This window comes from Triticum urartu, chromosome 5, assembly GCF_003073215.2.
Source record: "Triticum urartu cultivar G1812 chromosome 5, Tu2.1, whole genome shotgun sequence".
Classification (NCBI taxonomy): domain Eukaryota; kingdom Viridiplantae; phylum Streptophyta; class Magnoliopsida; order Poales; family Poaceae; genus Triticum; species Triticum urartu.
In genome coordinates, this window is record NC_053026.1 from 311515188 (window position 1) to 311532381 (window position 17194).

Below are 17194 nucleotides of genomic sequence, written 5' to 3' on the forward strand. Positions count from 1 at the left end.
GTCTTGTGGATGCCTGCCCTCGGCTGGAGGTCATCAAGCAATCCGTCTGCATAGAAGGTGCACACCGGGCTTTCGCCCGTGTAAGAATGCAGTGGGTCAAGCTAGACGCCGTGAAGCTGATCAAGGAGGGGCTACCGGAGGGCAAGGAGCACCGCCACCCCGAGATGTACTACGAGGGTGTTCTGCCGGGTGCCCATCTTATTGCGGATGAGTGTTTGCAAAATGTAATATTTGAATGAGACTTGCTCGTGTTGTCCTGTATGTATGAAAACTTGTATTATGTTCGCTATGCAACGCTTGTTAGAATTTAAAATATTACCTTTTGTTTGGCTGTTTATCCAATCTGAGAGATGGCTAGTCCTCGGCTTCTGCCCCCATGCCACTAGTGCTGGGGTGTTCGGGATAAACCTGAGCACTCTTGTTCCCATGTTTGGGTCCTTCGAGGGAGGTGCTCAGCACAACGAACAAGGCAACCGGACTAATAATGCTTTATCACTCTCACTTAGCCATAGAATTCTATAATTTCAAATTTCGGCGAAGCCCCTGGTATTCGGAAGGCCGAATTCGGGGCGCGATACACGCCTGTAAGCCGGACGGAGCCGGCCCCTCGCCCTAAGTGGCATAAGTCTTTAGGGACTCGAAAAACCTCGCCGAACAGCGACCAGTCTCTCGCCTTATCATGACAGTCAGTTTTAGCTTTCTCTACTGAGGTGCTCGGCCCGGCAGAACCGGGGCACAATCGCAGTAGTTCTCCTAGCGCTACCTTAGCCGATAGAGCGGAACGTAAGGTACCAAAACATAGGAGCCGGGCAAACCCAACATTTGACCAAAGACATGATTCGAAGCTGATGCATATAATGCTATAAGTTCGGGGTGCCGCACTTGTGAAAGTGTTCGGACTTTTCACACCATATTGTGGGTACGTAAGTCCCTGGTGCATTGGCCGTACCAGAGTGTACGGTTGCAAGGCGTCATTAATGAACACACACACACATATATATATATATAAAACAAAAATGCAATAATAGTTGTAATGTCATGCGTTGTATATTAAAAAATTGCATTAAAGCAGAGTGATACAGATAGTGCAATAAGAAAAAGAGTAGGACTATGTCCCTTCCAAGGGCGAGCTGAGGAATGATATGAAATATGTAATCAACCTGGGAATTCCGTTGTATAACGTAGTTGTCTGCCTCCTTGGTTGTTGTATCATGTGTTCGACAATAGAGCTGCCGGACAGTGTTTCTAGAGATTAAAGTCCTGAAAAAAAGAAAAATAACCAAACGGGAAGCCCCTAGTGCGGTTTAGGCCGCGTTTTGGGGCGTGCCGCAGTTGTGCCCCCTCCTCCCCACCTGTGCCCATGGTATTTTTAATGCGTAATTATGTACGCGTGGCACGAATAACGTCGTTGGGCTGGGATTGGGGTGGCCGTCGTATTGCTACGCGAGCTCAGATCGCGCCAGGCGGTCTGTCTGCCGATTGCCCCGAGCGCGCTTGAAGGTGTCCGGGCTTTGAAACGCCAAACTGGTAGATTGCCTTGAGAGGCTGCTTTGCGCTTCTGCTGCAAGGGCCGCGGTGTGCTCCTTTGTTCGGAGAGAGCGCTCTGTGTTTCCATTGACTGTAATAACTCCGCGAGGTCCTGGCGTCTTGAGCTTGAGGTATGCATAATGTGGTACCGCATTGAATCTAGCGAATGCGGTTCGTCCGAGCAGCGCGTGATAACCACTGCGGAACGGGACTATATCGAAGATTAACTCTTCGCTTCGGAAGTTATCCGGGGATCCGAAGACCACTTCCAGTGTAATTGAGCCTGTGCAGTGGGCCTCTACGCCTGGAATGATGCCTTTAAAGGTCGTTTTTATGGGTTTGATCCTTGAGGGTCTATACCCATTTTGCGCACTGTGTCCTGATAAAGTAGGTTCAGGCTGCTGCCGCCATCCATAAGGACTCGAGTGAGGTGAAATCTGTCGATGATTGGGTCTAGGACCAGTGCGGCGAATCCGCCATGACGGATACTAGTGGGGTGGTCCCTGCGATCGAAGGTGATCGGACAGGAGGACCAAGGGTTGAACTTTGGGGCGACTGGCTCCAACGCATATACGTCCCTGAGCGCACGCTTCCGCTCCCTCTTGGGGATGTGGGTTGCGTATATCATGTTCACCGTCGGCACTTGTGGGGGAAACCTCTTCTATCCTCCAGTGTGCGGCTGCCGGGGTTCTTCCTCGTCATCGCTATGTGGCCCCTTGTCCTTGTTTTCGGCAATTAACTTGCCGGCCTGCTTGAACACCCAACAATCCCTGTTGGTGTGATTGGCTGGCTTGTCTGGGGTGCCGTGTATTTGACACGAGCGATCGAGTATACGGTCCAAGCTGGACGGACCCGGTGTACTTTGTTTGAATGGCTTTTTCCGCTGACCGGGTTTAGAGCCTTTGAATCCGGCATTGACTGTCGTATCCTTAGTACTTTCGCTGTTAATGCGGCGCTTATGCTTGTTGCGACGTGACCTGCTATTGTCGTCCTTGGTATCTGAGGTACCATGGTTCTTTGATATGTTATTACTGCGAGCCAACCAGCTGTCTTCTCCCGCACAAAAGTGGGTCATGAGCATCGTGAGAGCTGCCATAGATTTCGGCTTTTCCTGACCAAGGTGCCGGGCTAGCCACTCGTCTCGGATGTTGTGCTTCAAAGCCGCTAAGGCCTCCGCATCCGGACAGTCGACGATCTGATTTTTCTTTGTAAGGAACCGAGTCCAGAATTGCATGGCCGACTCTTCTGGCTGTTGAATTATGTGGCTCAAGTCATCGGTGTCTGGTGGTCGCACATAAGTGCTCTGAAAGTTGTCGAGGAATGCGGCTTCCAGATCTTCCCAACAGCTAATGGAGTCCGCTGGCAAGCTATTAAGCCAGTGCCGCGCTGGTCCTTTGAGTTTTAGTGGGAGGTACTTGATGGCATGTAAGTCATCACCGCGGGCCATGTGGATGTGGAGGAGGAAGTCCTCAATCCATACTGCGGGATCTGTTGTGCCGTCGTATGATTCAATGTTTACAGGTTTGAAACCTTCCGGGAATTGATGTTCCATTACTTCGTCTGTGAAGCATAAGGGGTGTGCGGCGCCTCTGTATTGGGCTATATCGCGACGCAGCTCGTATGGGTCCTGCCCGTTGTGTTCGGCCCGGCCGAATTTCCTTTTACTGTATCCGGCGTGACGTTTAACGTCTCGTAGAGCGGTGCGCCCTCGTGATCCGTAGATCGATCTTGAATGCTTTGCTTTGTCCTCCAATATGTCTCGCAGGTCTGGCGTATCTCCCCATGCCTTTCTATTTGGATGGCGTTGGGGTGGAGGCTGAGCTTTTGGCTGGAATGCCTCTTTATCGCGGACACGAGGTGGCCGATCAGCCGTATCATACGCTTCTTCCTCCAGTCGGGGTAGTAACCTGCGCCTTGGGTAACTCTTGGAGGGACGCTCGAGTTTATATTCCTCGGCCGCGAGGACTTCAGTCCATTTGTCAGCTAGCAGATCGTGATCAGCTTGAAGCTGCTGCTGCTTTTTCTTTAGGCTATTTGCCATGGCCATAAGCCTGCGCTTGAAGCGCTCTTGTTCGATGGGATCCTCTGGTACGGCGAATTCATCGTCGCTGAGGCTTGCCTCGTCTTCGGAGGGGGGCATGTAATTGTCATCCTCCTCCTCTCCGCCAGCCGCTCTCTCAGGAGAGCTGGCTCCTTCATCCTCCTGCTCTAAATCTTGCTGGAGGGGATTGTTGTTGTCTTTGGCGCTATCCAGAGTGTTATTATCTCCTGTGCCGGTATCACCACTTTTGCTTTGGCGGGACTTAGAGTGGTGCCGCTGACGTCGGCGCTTGGGTTGCTTCTTGGAGGGGTCATCCTCCGCTATCTCGTCGTCGTTGCCTTCATTGGGTGTATCCACCATGTATATGTCATACGACGAGGTGGCTTTCCAGTGCCCTATAGGTGTTGGTTCATGTTCGTCTCCTACATCGTCTTCCATACCGTCGATGTCTTCGGAGTCGAAGTCGAGCATGTCAGTTAAATTATCGATAGTGGCTACAAAGTGGGTGGTGGGTGGGCGTCGAATTTCTTCGTCGTCCGCATCCCAATCCTGTTGGCCATGATCCGGCCAGGGCTCTCCTTACAAAGAGAGAGACCTTAGTGAATTCAGAATGTCGCCGAAGGGCGAGTGCTGAAAGATATCCGCGGCGGTGAATTCCATGATCGGTGCCCAATCGGATTCGATTGGCAGGGGCGCGGATGGTTCGGGGTCCAGAACAGAGTCCGGCACCTTGGAGTCACGGGCTGCACAGAGGTTTATGTTGGTGTTCAGCTCGATCGCCGTTGAGACTGCAGCCCCTGAGGCGGTGTCTAGCCACCCGTCCTCGATTGGCGCAGCTGGCTCTGAGCTAAGGGTCGGAGCTGATGCGGGCGCGGCCTCTGGGGTACCGTCCGGTGGCAGAGCTAGGTCATACCCATCGCGACAGGGCAGCGCGCCCGGCTGTGGCCCGAATCCGTCGAAGATCAAGTCCCCACGGATGTTGGCCGTGTAATTCAAACTTCCAAGTCTGACCTGATGGCTAGGGGCGTAGCTTTCAATCTGCTCCAGATGGCCAAGCGAATTAGCCCGCAGTGCAAAGCCGCCGAATACGAAGATCTGTCCGGGGAGAAAAGTCTCACCCTGGACCGCATCGTTATCGATGATAGTAGGAGCCATCAAGCCTAACGGCGACGACACAGAGGAACTCTCAATGAAAGCACCAATGTCGGTGTCAAAACCGGCGGATCTCGGGTAGGGGGTCCCGAACTGTGCGTCTAGGCCGGATGGTAATAGGAGGCAAGGGACACGAAGTTTTACCCAGGTTCGGGCCCTCTTGATGGAGGTAAAACCCTACGTCCTGCTTGATTAATATTGATGATATGGGTGTTACAAGAGTAGATCTACCACGAGATCAGAGAGGCTAAACCCTAGAAGCTAGCCTACGGTATGATTGTATGTTGTGATTGTTGTCCTACGGACTAAAACCCTTCGGTTTATATAGACACCGGAGAGGGTTAGGGTTACACAAGGTCAGTTACAAAGGAGGAGATATCCATATACGTATTTCCTAGCTTGCCTTCCACGCCAAGTAGAGTCCCATCCGGACACAAGACGAAGTCTTCAATCTTATATCTTCATAGTCTAACAGTCCGGCCAATGGAGATAGCCCGGCTGTCCGGAGACCCCCTAATCTAGGACTCCCTCACTGCTCATTACAATTTATCCTATCACAAAACTATCTGTTACCACTTATTTCAGTACTTGCAGAGAACACCTTGCTGAAAACCGCTTATCATTTCCTTCTGCTCCTCGTTGGGTTCCACACTCTTACTTATCGAAAGGACTACGATAGATCCCCTATACTTGTGCGTCATCAATAAAAAGATGTTTTTTTATCATATTGCATGAATTTATCCCTCTACATCATGTCATCTTGCTTAAGGCGTTACTCTGTTTTCATGAACTTCCTACTCTAGATGCATGCTGGATAGCGGTCGATGAGTGGAGTAATAGTAGTAGATACAGGCAGGAGTCGGTCTACTTGTCTCGAACGTGATGCCTATATACATGATCATACCTAGATATTCTCATAACTATGCTCAATTCTGTCAATTGCTCAACAGTAATTCGTTCACCCACCATAAAATACTTATGCTCTAGAGAGAAGCCACTAGTGAAACCTATGGCCCCCGGGTCTATCTTCATCGTATTAATCTTCCAATACTTAGTTATTTCCTTTGCTTTTTTACTTTGCTCTTATTTTACTTTGCATCTTTATCACAAAAATACCAAAAATATTATCTTATCATATCTATCAGATCTCACTCCCGTAAGTGACAATGAAGGGATTGATAACCCCTTATCGCATTGGCTGCGAGGAGTTATTTGTTTTGTGCAGGTACTAGGGACGCGCGTGCAACCTCCTACTGGATTGATACCTTGGTTCTAAAAAACTAAGGGAAATACTTATGCTACTTTGCTGCAGCATCCTTTCCTCTTCGGGGAAATCCAACGCAGTGCTCAAGAGGTAGCAAGAAGAATTTCTGGCGCTGTTGCCGGGGAGTCTACGCAAAAGTCAACATACCAAGTACCCATCACAACCCTTATCTCCCGCATTACATTATTTGTCATTTGCCTCTCATTTTCCTCTCCCCCACTTCACCGGTGCCGTTTTATTTGCCCTCTCTCTCCATCCTCTCTCTCTTTCTCTATGTGCCTCTTTTTGCCCGCTTGCTTTTTGTTTGCTTGTGTGTTGGATTGCTTGCTTGTCACGATGGCTCAAGATAACACTAAATTGTGTGACTTTACCAATACCAACAACAATGATTTTATTAGCACTCCGATTGCTCCTCTTACCGATGCTGAATCTTGTGAAATTAATGCCGCTTTGCTGAATCTTGTCATGAAAGATCCGTTCTCCGGCCTTCCTAGTGAAGATGCCGCTACCCATCTAAATAGCTTCGTTGATTTGTGTGATATGCAAAAGAAGAAAGATGTGGATAATGATATTGTTAAATTGAAGCTATTTCCTTTTTCGCTTAGAGATCGTGCTAAAGCTTGGTTTTCGTCTTTGCCTAAAAATAGTATTGATTCTTGGAACAAGTGCAAAGATGCTTTTATCTCTAAGTATTTTCCTCCCGCTAAGATAATCTCCCTTAGAAACGATATTATGAATTTTAAGCAACTTGATCTTGAACATGTTGCACAAGCTTGGGAGAGGATGAAATTAATGGTACGTAATTGCCCTACTCATGGTTTGAATTTGTGGATGATTATACAAAAAAATTATGCCGGATTGAACTTTGCTTCTAGAAATCTTTTAAATTCGGCCGCGGGAGGCACTTTTATGGAAATCACTTTAGGAGAAGCTACTAAACTCCTAGATAATATTACGTTTAATTATTCTCAATGGCATACTGAAAGATCTTCTAATAAAAAGGTGCATGTGATAGAAGAAATTAATGTTTTGAGTGGAAAGATGGATGAACTTATGAAATTATTTGCTAGTAAGAGTGTTTCTTCTGATCCTAATGATATTCCCTTTGTCTACCTTGATTGAGAATAATAATGAATATATGGATGTGAATTTTTTTTGGTAGGAATAATTTTGGTAACAACGCGTATAGAGGAAATTTTAATCCTAGGCCTTATCCTAGTAATCCCTCTAATAATTATGGTAATTCCTACAACAATTCTTATGGAAATTATAATAAGATGCCCTCTGATTTTGAATCTAATATTAAAGAATTTATTACTTCGCAAAAGAATTTCAATGCTTTGATTGAAGAAAAATTGCTTAAGATTGATGATTTGGCTAGGAACGTTGATAGAATTTCTCTTGATGTTGATTCTTTGAAACTTAGATCTATTCCTCCTAAGCATGATATCAATGAGTCTCTCAAAGCCATGAGAATTTCCATTGATGAGTGCAAAGAAAGAACCGCTAGGATGCGTGCTAAGAAAGATGCCTTTATAAGAGCGTGTTCTTCTAGTTTCTATGAAAATAAAGATGAAGATCTAAAAGTTATTGATGTGTCCCCTATTAAATCTTTGTTTTTCAATATGAATCTTAATAATGACGGGACTGAATATGATCCACCTTTACCTAGAAGGCGTTCCAAAAATTAGGAGTTTTTAGATCTTGATGCTAAATTTGATGAAAGTGGGATTGAAGAAATTAAAACCCTAGATGTTGCTAAACCCACTATTTTGGATTTCAAGGAATTTAATTATGAAAATTGCTCTTTGATTGATTGTATTTCCTTGTTGCAATCCATGCTAAAATCTCCTCATGCTTATAGTCAAAATAAAGCGTTCACTAAACATGTCGTTGATGCCTTGATGCAATCTTATGAAGAAAAACTTGAGTTGGAAGTTTCTATCCCTAGAAAACTTTATGATGAGTGGGAACCAACTATTAAAATTAAGATTAGAGATCATGAGTTATATGCTTTATGTGATTTGGGTGCTAGTGTTTCCACGATTCCAAAGACTTTGTGTGATTTCTTTGGTTTCCGTGATTTTGATGATTGCTCTCTAAACTTGCACCTTGCGGATTCCACTATTGAGAAACCTATGGGAAGAATTAATGATGTTCTTATTGTTGCAAATAGGAATTATGTGCCTGTATATTTTATCGTTCTTGACATAGATTGCAATCCTTCATGTCCTATTATTCTTGGTAGACCTTTCCTTAGAACGATTGGTGCAATTATTGATATGAAGGAAGGAAATATTAGATTCCAATTTCCGTTAAGGAAAGGCATAGAACACTTTCCAAGAAAAAAATAAATTACCTTATGAATCTATTATGAGATCCACTTATGGATTGCCTACCAAAGATGGCAATACCTAGATCTATCCTTGCTTTTTATGCCTAGCTAGAGGCGTTAAACGATAGCGCTTGTTGGGAGGCAACCCAATTTTATTTTTATTCCTTGCTTTTTGCTCCTGTTTAGTAATAAATATTTTACCTAGCCTATGTTTTGGTTGTGTTTTTTGTGTTTAATTAGTGTTTGTGCCAAGTAGAACCGTTGGGAAGACTTGGGGAAAGTCTTGATATCTTGCTGTAAAAAAAAAGAAACTTTAGCGCTCACGAGAACTGCTGCCATTTTTATGTGGAAAGTGCTATTTAGTTAATTCTTTTTTAAGATGATTAACAGATAAATTACTCACGTCCAGCAATTTATTTTAGAATTTTTGGGGTTCCAGATCTTGCGCTAGCTACATATTACTACAGACTGTTCTATTTTTGACAGATTCTGTTTTTCGTGTGTTGTTTGCTTATTTTGATGAATCTATGGCTAGTAAAATATTTTATAAACCATAGAGAAGTTTGAATACAGTAGGTTTAACACCAATATAAATAAAGAATGAGTTAATTACAGTACCTTGAAGTTGTCTTTTGTTTTCCTTCGCTAACGGAGCTCACGAGATTTTCTACTTTAAGTTTTGTGTTGTGAAGTTTTCAAGTTTTGGGTAAAGATTTGATGGATTATGGAACAAGGAGTTGCAAGAGCCTAAGCTTGGGGATGCCCATGGCACCCCCAAGATAATAGAAGTACACCTAAAAGCCAAAGCTTGGGGATGCCCCGGAAGGCATCCCCTCTTTCGTCTATTTCTATCGGTAACTTTACTTGGAGCTATATTTTTATTCACCACATGATATGTGTTTTGCTTGGAGCGTCATGTATGATTTGAGTCTTTATTTGCTAGTTTACCACAATAATCCTTGCTGTACACACCTTTTGAGAGAGCCATACATGATTTGGAATTTGTTAGAATACTCTATGTGCTTTGCTTATATCATTTGAGTTATATAGTTTTGATCTAGTACTTCACTTATATCTTTTAGAGCACGGTGGTGGAATTGTTTTATAGAAACTATTGATCTCTCATGCTTCACTTAGATTATTTTCAGAGTATTAATAGCATGGTAATTTGCTTAAATAATCCTTATATGCTAGGTATACAAGATTAATAATAAAATTCTCTTATGAGTGTGTTGAATGCTATGAAAATTTTGATGCTTGATAATTGTTTTGAGATATGAAGATGGTGATATTAAAGTTGTGCTAGTTGAGTAGTTGTGAATTTTAGAAATACTTGTGTTAAAGTTTGTGATTCCCGTAGCATGCACAATGGTGAACCGTTATGTGATGAAGTCGGAGCATGATTTATTTATTGATTGTCTTCCTTATGAGTGGCGGTCGGGGACAAGCGATGGTATTTTCCTACCAATCTATCCCCCTAGGAGCATGCACGTAATACTTTGCTTTGATAACTTGTAGATTTTTGCAATAAGTATATGAGTTCTTTATGACTAATGTTAAGACCATGGATTATACGCACTTTTCTTTCTTCCACCATTGCTAGCCTCTCTAATACCACACACCTTTCACCGGTATCATACACCCACCATATACCTTCCTCAAAACAGCCACCATACCTACCTATTATGGCATTTCCATAGCCATTCCGAGATATATTGCCATGCAACTTTCCACCATTCCGTGCCTACCTCCCCCTCAGGCACGCCCTCCACCCTCGTGGGCCCCCTGTTACTCCATCGACGTACTCCTTCCTCCTATATATACCTACGTACCCCCAAACGATCAGATACAAAGCCAAAACCCTAATTCCACCTCCTTAACTTCCTGTATCCACGAGATCCCGTCTTGGGGCATGTTCCGAGCTCCGCCGGAGGGGGTATCCATCACGGAGGGCCTCTACATCAACACCATAGCCTCTCTGATGAAGTGTGAGTAGTTTACCTCAGACCTTCGGGTCCATAGTTATTAGCTAGATGGCTTCTTCTCTCTTTTTGGATCTCAGTACAATGTTCTCCCCCTCTCTTGTGGAGATCTATTCGATGTAATCTTCTTTTTGCGGTGTGCTTGTTGAGACCGATGAGTTGTGGGTTTATGATCAAGATTATCTATGAACAATATTTGAATCTTCTCTGAATTCTTTTATGTATGATTGGTTATCTTTGCAAGTCTCTTCAAATTATCAGTTTGGTTTGGCCTACTAGATTGATCTTTCTTGCAATGGGAGAAGTGCTTAGCTTTGGGTTCAATCTTGCGGTGTCCTTTCCCAGTGACAGTAGGGGCAGCAAGGCACGTATTGTATTGTTGCCATCGAGGATAACAAGATGGTTTTTTTATCATATTGCATGAATTTATCCCTCTACATCATGTCATCTTGCTTAAGGTGTTACTCTGTTTTCATGAACTTAATACTCTAGATGCATGTTGGATAGCGGTCGATGAGTGGAGTAATAGTAGTAGATGCAGGCAGGAGTCGGTCTACTTGTCTCGGATGTGATGCCTATATACATGATCATACCTAGATATTCTCATAACTATGCTCAATTCTGTCAATTGCTCAACAGTAATTCGTTCACCCACCGTAAAATACTTATGCTCTTTAGAGAACCCACTAGTGATACCTATGGCCCCCGGGTCTATCTTCATCATATTAATCTTCCAATACTTAGTTATTTCGTTTGCTTTTTTAATTTGCTCTTATTTTACTTTGCATCTTTATCACAAAAATACCAAAAATCTTATGTTATCATATCTATCAGTCTCACTCTCATAAGTGACCGTGAAGGGATTGACAACCCCTTATCGCGTTGGTTGCGAGGAGTTATTTGTTTTGTGCAGGTACTAGGGACGCGCGTGCAACCTCCTACTGGATTGATACCTTGGTTCTCAAAAACTGAGGGAAATACTTACGCTACTTTGCTGCATCATCCTTTCCTCTTCGGGGAAATCCAACGCAGTGCTCAAGAGGTAGCACCGCCAAACACAAAAAGTTGACCAGGGAGAAAGGTCTCCCCGGAAACAGCAGCGTCGCTGATGACAAGATGAGCCATCGATCTTTCTGTTGACGACACAGCGCAAATCTCAATGAAAGCACCAATGTCGGTGTCAAAACCGTCTGATCTCGGGTAGGGGGTCCCGAACTATGCGTCTGAGGATTGAGGGTAACAGGGGACAAGTGGGACACAATGTTTACCCATGTTCGAGCCCTCTTAATGGAGGTAAAACCCTACATCCTGCTTGATTGTATTTGATGAGTATTGGGGTTACAAGAGTTGATCTACCTCGAGATCGTAAGGGCTAAACCCTAGATGTCTAGCCTATGAGAGTTATGATAGCCTCTACGGACTAAACCCTCCGGTTTATATGCACACTGGAGGGGCCTAGGGTTGTACAGAGTTGGTTTGTGGGGGAAGGAAATAACATACCTGGACACCAATCTTGCCGTCCACGCATAAGGGAATCCTACCCGGACACGGGGGAAAGTTTTCTGCTTGTATCTTCACGGCTCATCGGTCCGGCCCATACCAAATAGCCTGGACATCCAAGGACCCCCTAATTCAGGACTCCCTCACTCACGTCAATTCTCCGGTGTGCTCAAGTGAGAGGAAAGATGAACAACATACATGACAGTTTACCCATGTTCGGGCCACCTTGAGGTGTAAGACCCTACTCCTGCTTTGTGGTTTGATTGCCTCGCGAGGGAGGGTGAGTATGCATGTACAAGTAGAGTGGACTGCCTCAGGAGGCTCGGATGGCTCAGCGGGATTCCGTCCCTCTCTACGGTGGCGGCCTGCCTATACTTACTGGCCTTGGTCCTCTTCCCCCGAAAACACAAGGCAGGAAGGGTTGCCACAATGGCCAACTCGAAGGGGAACAGGAGTACAGCTTATCCTGACTAAAGGTGGTCTTCGCCTGCTAAAGCTTCCTGCCATGACACACTGGTGGGCTCGGTGATGACCTCCATCCTGGCGAGCTTGCCATCCGGATCTTCTTGAACCAAAAGGGTAACCTTTGGGGGCTGCTTCGGGAACCGGTGCGCTGCCCATGCTCCCTTAGCAAAAAAGAGGAAAACCTCCATATCTGTGCCTGCTGGCACCCTTCTGGCTCCACCTGTCGCCACGCGCATCACCCACGTGAAGAAGCGGGGCCGTGTGACTCCATCGAGTTGTCCTTGACTTGGCCGCCTCCATAGGGCTTCGGGGGGCCGCCTCGCGAGGGGGCCTCACGGGGCCACTAATGTTGCTTGCTGATGCGCGCCTCGCGAGGGCCTTGCTCACGAAGTCCAAAGGTGGGCCGTGCGAGGGGCCCTGTCAGTGTGCCGTGCGATGGGCCGTAGGTAGATGGGCCAGGTTACCCCTAGTCCCACGGGCCTGACAAACCCAACGCAGCTCACAAGTAGCAGTGGTACACTAGATGTTCGGTTATCCAAAGTGGCGGGGCAATAACCGATGAGCCTGATAACCCTCTCCCGCCAATTGTTCCTCTCTACTCGACCGGTGAGAGCCCGTTCCTAGAGCGGTAGGGCCATGATCATGCCAAAGTCCTCGAGTGTCACTGTCATCTCACCACATGGGAGATGGAAAAGTGTGCATCTCGGGTCGCCAATGGTGCACCAAGGCTATGGGAGCTGAGTGGACGAGCATCAATGGAGCACGCTTGAAGTGAAGCACAAACTGCAGCAGCTTAGGTCTCCTGAAGTATGGCTCGAAGCGGTGGTCATATCGCATCTAACAGGCCTTCGTGTGACCCCTCATACGCAAGGCCGGTAGCATCTGTCAAAATGAAGATGAAAATAGTAAGTACCTTACTTTTTGCAAAGCCAAAATATTACAAATGTAGATGATCATGGTCATTACCACTCCATTCTCGATAAAATGGGCGCGATGACTGCTGTCGAACGCGGGGTCAAGCATTGTGTACTTAATGCCGATGTTCGGATCAAGGGGGGCCTCCTAAAACAATTGCCAATTCAAGTGAATTTTTTTACAACAACATTTAGTTATCAACATATAATCCACTAATATAGTACTAAGTAAAAGAAAAATAATATTGAATCAACAACATGTAATCCACTAATATAGTACTAACTAAAATAAAATAATATTGATTCAACAACATTCATGCATCAAATATCAACAACATTCAATATGCATCATCAACATTCATATTTATCCATCATAGCAAAGATTATAAATAAATATATAATAAAATAAATCTATAATAAAGATATAATCAATCATATTCAACCAACATGCATTATATCATATTTATCCAACATCAATCATATTTACCAAACATCAATGAACCATTCGAAATAAAACTATAAACATGAACTAGGGTTCATCTTCAAACTAGATAGAATCAATAAACTAGTTGCTACAAAATGAACTAGGGTTCCTCTTCAACCACATACAACATATTGAATCAAACAAAAAAACCTAGGATCAGCAAAAAAAATGAAACTACTAGATGAACTATGGCTCATCTTGTGCCAAATAATGCATCAAAACGATAACTTTTTGACTAAAACTACTTGGAAGGATTAAGAGAGCTTACTTCTCTCGTCAGGGAGCCTTCTCGATCCGCAAGAACGATGGAGAAGTGGAGGAGATCGGAGGGGGTGAAGGGGATGAGAGAGGTGCCTTCTCTCTATTCTTGCGGCGGTAGGGGGAAGATGAGGGCTGACTGTGCTGCTGTGGATGAGTGGCCTACCGCCGGGGGTCTGGGTGGTAGGCTGGTATACCCTACCGCCGGAAATCCTGACGGTAGGAAAAGGGGTCAGATCTCACATTTTTTTGAAGATCGGGATCAAATCCAGCTAAACTTTTTAAAGGATCAGAATACCAATTTTGGCCTCCCCCACACCATGGAAATTTCGTTCCATCATCGAGTGGCACACGCCACTAAGAGCAACTCCAATGGGGCGACCCCTTTCGTCCGCCCGCGTCCGTTTTTTGTCCGCGGGCAACCCATTCCAAGCCTAATTTTGAGCCGGATTTGCGTCGGCGCGGACACGAGATGGACGCGCGCGCGCCTACTCCTCTCCCCAGGCCCGCCGGTCGGTGGCAGCCACCACCATTTCCCTCCATTTTCCCCAAAAACGCTCCCGCCCCTGCGCGCCCCCGCCCCCCAACCATCCATGGAGGACGCCATCGACCTCGACCTCGACGCCGCCGCCGGCCTCGCCTCCCTCGCCTCGTCCGACGTCGTCGCCCCCTCCGGGAAAGGCAAGACTCGTGCCCCGCGCAAGACCGCCGCCGCGACCAAGCCGAAGAAGGCGCTAACGCCCGAACAGTGGGCAAGGGAGTCAGCTAAGAGGAAGGGCCGGAGGCACGCCGAGGCCGCCGTAGGCTGCCGCCACGCAGCAGGAGTTCACCAACGCCCGTGTCGCCGCGGCAGCGAGGGAGGCGCTCTACATGCTAGGGGTAAACCCTACCCACCACAGCGTCCTCCAAGCTGCCATCACCGCGGCCAGCACCGGCTCATCGGCGTTTCATCGGATGTTGATGCCCGACCACCCCGCGCGTCGGCTTGCAACCCGGTCCCCGGCTTCCACGTCTACCCGCAGGCCTCCCGCCTCTCCGGGGAGTGCTCACCTGACGTGAGCGTGGTCACGCCTTCCACGCCCGCGCCCATCGACCTCAACGCCACCCCGGTGGTCGGTGGCTCGTCGTCCGGCAGCACGAGGAAACGCGCGCGACAGACGCCTGCCGCGGGCTCCCGGACGCCCGTAACCTGTTCGAGGAAATGTCGTCCGTCGTCGACGAGGACTACATGCAAAACCTCATCTTCGAGGGTGGTGTGCCGGGCGCTGGCTACGATCCCGAGGAGACACAAAGCCAGGACGGCCGCGGGGCGTTCACGCCGGCCGCTAGCTATGATCCCGTTCAGGCGGCCTTCATGCGTGATCAGGTCGGCATCGACCTGGACGGCTTCCCCCTCGACCACGAGTTCCCGGACGACTATGGTCTAGAGGAAGAGGACGAGTGCGACATCGAAGTGGAGCCTTTGTTCGAGGACGAGCTCGTCAACCAAGCCGCCGGTCCTAAGCCGAAGCATAAGAGCAAGCACACGAAGGCGTACACAGCTGCCAAGGACAAGCTTCTTTGCGAGTGTTGGCGAGACATTGGACAAGACCCAAAGATGGGCGCCGAGCAAAAGCATTCAACCTTTTGGACTCGTGTGCACCGCGAGTTTCATGAGCGCAAGAAGTTTCCACCTTACCAATTTGTGAGCACGCGCGGGTGGGTCTCCATTTTCAAGCGGTGGAGGGTGATCCAACAAGAGTGCAACAATTTTTGCGCCACCCTTGAGAGTGTCAAGGCCCGGCCCGTGAGCGGCATTGGCGTGCAAGACATGGTATGATAGCAAGCAAGCCGTCCTCTTTTGTGCCATCAAGATCATCCTTTTACGTCTTCATTTGCTATCACTTGCCCATATGCTTGCATGGAAACATTTTGCAGGCATTTCAAGCTTTGGAGGCATTCAAGGTTCAACACAATGGCAAGTGCTTCAACCTCTCCCATTGTTATCGGTTCATCAAGGACGAAGAGAATTTCAAGGCGCAATATGCCGCCCTCAAGGCACGTGGGGGGAAGAAAGCCGTGGAGGATGGTGAGGAGGGCGAGCCGGCACAGCCGCGGGGGAATACCAACTCCAAGAAAGAGGACAAGCAAGATGCGGCCACCAACACCTTGATCGCAAGCGTGGACGGCATGATTAACAAGAAGGACTCAAGGGAGGAAGAGCGCCGGCGTTTCAAGGTGAAGCAAATGGATGCTTTCATGGAGATCCAAAGGAGGAGGCTTGATCTTGACGCCGAGAAGCAAGCCAAGATGTTCGAGCTTGAGGTGGAGAAGCAAGCCAAGATGCTAGAGATCGAGGCCGCCAACGCCAAGACAAGGTGTAACATCCCAAATTTTCAATTTGGAATGTTATACATTAGATCATCATTGCATATCATGTTTTATTGCTTTTCCGTTCCGTAATCCTCGAAATCCTAAGCAACTCAAGGACCCTCGGAGAAAGTTGGGGATTTCCCGGTTTTCATATTTGATTCTTTTATCAAAATTTTGAAACGAGGATTTTGGTTTTAATTATTTTTCTCTCTGAAAATATTTCATATCAAAATACAAGAGAGGAGATAATATGACTTCTCCAAAATAAATAAAATATTGGAGGAAAATATTAAAATCAAATATTTGTTTTATTTGGATTTTATTGCAATTTTGTTTGCATTAGAAAAATTGCACGTTTTCAAAATTGCATTTTAGGGCCAAGAAAATGTTCATCCCATTCTAAATATTTTATTTAGACGGTGAAAAATTCTTTTGGCATTTTTAGATTTTTATTTATTTTTCTAGGATTTTATTTCGGTCAGCGAAATTATTTTAAAAAAAAAGTTTCCTGCGCCCGACTGGGCCTAAGGCCCAGCCGAGCCAGGCCGCCGCCGCCTTCCCCCCGCGCGCGCCGCCGCCGCCGACTCGGACGAGGAGTCCGAGCCGGACTCCACCGCCGCCGCCTTGGCCCCTCCTCCAAGCAGCCCCGCCCCCTTTATATACGCGCCGCCCGAGCCCCCTACCCCCACAACCCCGCCGCCCCGCGCCAACCCCGCCGCCACGCTAAGCCGTCGCCGCCGCCGCTTGCCGCCGCCGCCTCGCCACCTCGCCTCACCAGAGCCCCTCGCCGGAGGTAGCCGCCGGACTCTGCCGTCGGTTTTTTTATAAAAACCGTTCGGTTTTTTTAGAAACCCTAGATCCGTTTTTTTATTCGCCGGTTTTTCTCGGTTCTTCTAGTTAGCGGACGTTCGTCCGTACGT